Source organism: Zea mays, chromosome 10 (assembly GCF_902167145.1).
Source record: "Zea mays cultivar B73 chromosome 10, Zm-B73-REFERENCE-NAM-5.0, whole genome shotgun sequence".
In the NCBI taxonomy this organism is placed as follows: domain Eukaryota; kingdom Viridiplantae; phylum Streptophyta; class Magnoliopsida; order Poales; family Poaceae; genus Zea; species Zea mays.
This window is the reverse complement of record NC_050105.1, coordinates 3,881,022-3,886,077: the sequence shown is the minus strand read 5'-3', so window position 1 is coordinate 3,886,077 and position 5,056 is coordinate 3,881,022. Positions and strand designations below refer to the sequence as shown.

The 5,056-nt window shown below is 42.1% G+C and overlaps 1 long non-coding RNA gene across 1 annotated transcript; it reads right to left on the bottom strand.

The window, feature by feature from the left end:
• Window positions 1-823: 823 nt before the first annotated feature.
• LOC103640733 (uncharacterized) lies at window positions 824-1,329 on the bottom strand. The gene is made up of 3 exons (XR_559837.2): window positions 1,258-1,329; window positions 1,063-1,148; window positions 824-942 (listed from the first exon to the last, which is right to left on the bottom strand). It is a non-coding gene; the product is annotated as an uncharacterized lncRNA (long non-coding RNA).
• Window positions 1,330-5,056: the final 3,727 nt, after the last annotated feature.

The following is a 5,056-nucleotide window of genomic DNA, read 5'->3' as shown; positions in this document are numbered from 1 at the left end:
ATGTTATTCGTTACAGTTAGCTCATACTTTGCCTTTTGTGGTCTTTCATGTTCTTGCAAACTGCTCTATTTATTTCATGCTTAGATGAATTCAGGTTGATGTAAAAGGAGAGTTAGTGAAGAGATTATTTGATATTTCCTATAGCCATCGTCTAGCCGTTGTTAATGGAAGCTGCTTTGGTGTGTGGAGACTAGAGAAGCTTTTGTGGTGCTTGTCTTTAGAAAGGTTCGTGCAATCTTGGGAGGACGATTCGCTTTATTCTTGCAGGTGGATCACCTATTTAGGTCGAGAGCCATCCTTGCCCCAAAATCCTCACTGCAGTCGACGGCAACCTCCCATCTACATCAGGACCAAGAGGCTCATGCTGCAGAGGTACAATACCCTAGATCCCTCATCCTCTTCCTTTTATTTTTATTTTTCATGCTTTCTGGTGTGGTCCAATAATACTAGAGCAATCACCATGGTGCCTATATGTCAGGCAGGGTAGTCCAACTCAAACTGATTGAGAGTGGGCTCCCATGCAAATAATTTTTCTCCCTTTTTCTCAAGCTCACAACAGTCCTCTGCTGTGATTCTAGATGGAGCGTACCTTCATCGCCATCAAGCCCGATGGTGTCCAAAGAGGCCTGGTCAGTATTAGCAACTGTCACAGCACCATAGTTTCTTCAGATGCAATTCTGGATCCTAATAACCAGTTTTAGTTTGCATGTACTATGTTCTTTCATGTCCTATTCTTGACCATGTAGCAATGTCTCCCTGCGCCAGTGGCATGTCTCCCTTCCTCCTCATCATATTCGTCTTCCTCGCTTCAAGAGTTCATCATACTGAAGTTACCTATTGTACTGTGAGTCCATTGAGTTGTCCAGTGATGTGCGCTTCTGTGATCGATGATTCTGGCGGGCCATAGATTGCAGGATCCATCTTGCTTACTGGTGGGAAAATCTGTTTTCAAATAACCACTCAGTAAAGTAGTATTGTGTAAGAAGGCAATGTATTACTGGGGCTGAATAGATGTTAGCAATATGTTTACTTATGTGCACAGTAATGTTTTAAGTTCATTACCGTGAGCCTGGTGATGCTAACTGGGTTTATTCCTGCCACAGTCTGTCAAGCAAACTCATCGTCACGGAGCCATGCAAACTTGTCCTCTCATAATCGAAGTATGAGCATTGTATGAACATGAAGGCACTTGAATCTGAAGAACATCTGACATTGGCACACCAGTCCAAAGCCAAAACGGCGATATATTTTACTTACTGGAAAGAATTCTAGGTGTATCATAGCGAAGCATCCCCTCACTTGATTCCTGAATCTTCTGAACAAGGGTATTTTCTAGAACAGGTGCTCCTGGAGACCCAACTTCAGCCTGAGGCCTTCCTTGTATAGATTATCAACATGGTGGAAGCCTTGGAAGCTGTGGGTCTCAGCTGACATGGTTGCAATCATCGATGGGATAATCGTGTGAACTACTGCCCACAGCCTCCCTAATGAGAAGGTGCCTTGCTTTTAGCCAGGCAATAGTATGTCATATGGAATGTGATTATTAACATTTCAATTTCTTGTCTTCACAACCTTTATACTCTACAGGGTGTGGTCATTTTTTTGTTTAATTTGTTTTGTCATTTTCAAATGATGTAGACTGAAAACGCGGATCCAAATTACAAATAGCTTACATATCAAAATTGCCATGTTCTTTTTACAAAATTTCAGGTTGGACCTACCACTGCTCTTTTTAAGGCTAAAGTGCCCTGGTCATCCCAAAGAGGAAATCTCTCGGAGAAACAAAGAGTCTTCAAAACGGTGAAAGGGTGGGTAATTCAATGATTTACCTTCCTGCTCGGTTATTTTAGTGTGTTGTTTGCCTTATAGAGTAAAACTTCCCAGTTCCTTATTTCTCCATTATGTTTTGTTTAATTTGTCTTAATTATGCTGTGTACTGAACAAACTTACACAAGAGAAATTCGATCTTTTAAAGGGTCAACTAATGGAAGCTGGAGAATCGGTAAATAGTAGTTTTTAGAGTCTTCTAAGATTTAATAGGCAACTCTAATATTAAGAATAGTAGTTTTAAGAGTTTTAGTTGTCTTACAGTTAAAAATGTCAGAGAGTTAAAAGTTGATTCTAATGTGATAGTTTTTTAGAGTTCGACAAACTGAAACTATGATAGCTTTTTAGACTAAAAGTGTGATAGCTTTTTAGTTAGTCTTTTAGAGCGAGGCAACCTTTCAGACATCGGCCACTGTATTTTTAGTTGATTGACTGGCCTGAGGGTGGATACTTGACCGTTGATTTACCAATGCCTCGGGGAGAAGTTTTCATTGGGGTCCAAATGTAACTAAAGGCTATTTCAAGAATGAAGCTAAAACAAATGATGATTGTGAGCCCATATATGGAGAACATTATGATCAACACTAATCCTTTCCACAATTTCTGTGTTGCGCTTGTGGTAGCTGTACAAATTGAGCTACAAAGCTGGGCTTCCTAGCAAGGAATTAAAACAACAATTTCTCAGATTTGTGCTAGAAGCAAGAGGCTGTTAAAGAAGTGCTCTTTAGCAAAGGTTTGTGTTTTCTATTCACCTAGCAGCATCTGTTTTCTTTACTGTGTTGGATCACCACACATTTACAGCTAACTACATGCTTATTAGAAGCGAATGTGTATCAAAGAAATTGGTTTAGAATCCATTGATATTTTACTCATCCATGCTTTGATTTTTTTAGAAATGTATAGTTATGGCTTGATCACACTTTATCCATGGAGTTGAGGAGGCACCTAGCTATACATTTCACAGTCAATCATCTGGTTCTAGCTGTTTGTCAAATATTATTGCTAGCACATCTCAAATCCACGGTAAAAATTTGGCATCCCTCAAGTTGTCGGATTTGAAAGCTTCCTCGCATCCCCTAAAAGATTGGGTTATCATGATGAAGATATGTAGCACCTAAAAATTCTATTTTGGGAAATGATTTCCAATAACAAATTCATTTCTTTATAGAATATATATCTCTAAACTAAACACATAATGATAACTAAGAATTTGGATTTAACCCAAAAGTGCAATTTAGGGAATTGGAAATAATACAGAAAAGAAGAGAGAGAGATATTACAAAATACAAAATAAATTTACAAGAAAATAAACTCATCCCATAATGGCATGTTCAAAACAGACATTTAAATTTTAGTACAAATTCGTCACAAGATTTGAATTCAAATTTTAGGTTTAAGATAAAAAAAGAGAAACAAAACAGGAAATAGAATTAAAAACAAAAGCGCTTGGGCTGAAACCTCCTTGGCAGCCCACTTAGTTTTATCTCCCTCAGCCCATTTCCAAATTACTACCCGAGCAGCCCATGTCCTCCCGCGTGTGGCTAGCTTTGGATGCCTGGTGGGCCCACGGTGTCATCCGCTACGTAGTCTCCCCGTGTGCGCGCCCTGGTCGTTCCTTGCGCCGACATGCACGGGCCCACTCGCCAGGATCGTCTTCACCGATGTCACCACACCTCAACTGAAGCAGCCAAGATCCCCGGCAACGGCCTGGGGCGGAAATCTAGCTAGTCGACCTCCCAATCTTGGCTCTGCTCCAGTATAAAGTCGAATTCCCCAATCGCTCCCTGGTGTCAGACCCGTCTCATCCGCGTCGCGTGCCCAGGAAACGGAGTTCTCTGCACAACCTTGCCGCACCCATCGGATCTCATGGCAATTCCCCAACAACCCGTGATTTCCGTGCTCTGCGTGGTCATGGCTCCCCGCAGATCTCGCGCACCTCTCGGAGTATAAAACTAGGTCCCTGCCCCCCTTTCCTTCGCTGTACCGCCATATGCAGTGAGGTAATAGCCGCCTAGGGCGAATCCAATGGGGAATGGCGTTCGGGGTCGGGATTCCAGTCAAGTAGCGTCGCCAGCATGAGGGGATGATAATCGAAGTCGAATCGAAGCTCGTGACGCCGTGGGTGGATTGGAATTTCTCATCGAAGTTTTACCTCGCCCTAGATCCGCATCTCATCATGGTCGGGGTACCTCGACGTCCTAACTACGGGTAAGTGTGCCCTAGACCTGCTCGCCGTAGTCTCAACAACGCGTAGATTTGTTTCGATTTGAAGGTGTCCACTGGGAGGACCTCCTCGCTCGGTCATGGCCATGGCGCCGCCGCCGCTGGGGGTCTGCGCCACCATAGAATAGCCGTAGGGAGGAAGAAATGGGTAGACGATGCTCCCTGGCCGTTGGATCCTTGGGCATCAGTCCTGATCTAATCTGTATGTACCTTTTCATGTGATCGGATCGTGACCACAGATCGTTGAACGAGCGACTGGGATGGGTGGAATCATAATAAAATCTGTGTCGTTCAAATCGGATCCGGTGGTCAGGGTTGTGTACCGGTTCAGTGTGCCAAGATCTAATCCTGGCCTTCGATATTTGATCGGACGACCGAAGTCTATCGATACCCCTTCGCCGTGACTTTTAGCTAAAGAGACCCTGCCTTATGTCGAAATCAACCCGCAGTCCTGTCTGTGGGAATCCTGAGTCTCATGAATTTTTGCGTAATAACCCCTGTGTCTCTCTGTTATTTGCGCCCAGTCTAGAAGCTTAGGAAATTCAGAAAAATAATTTAGGAAATGGTTTTTATGTATAAAAATATATCCAGAATTTATTTAATTCATAGAAATTCCATTTTTACTCCTTTTTAACCCATTCCAGTTGCAATAATCTTATATTAATATTGTATATCAACTAGTAACACTGTTTAGCCATGAAACTATAATTAAAATTGTTCATTAGGATTAATCTATTCTAAGCACTAAGTAATTTCGGAAATTCATAACTTAATAATCGTAACTCCGATTTTAGTGGTTCTTATTTCTACGATCTCGTTACGCAGCGTAGAATATTATTCCACAGTTTATTCTTATGTTTGTTGTGATGTTAATTCTGCCTATACCATGTTTGTTTGTATTGCTACGACTAGCGTGAGGTCACGAGTCATCTGAAGATCATCCTGGTACCTGGAATCTCAAGTCCCAGGCAAGTTGTGCCCTTGATCACTTCTTTTACCCACTCAT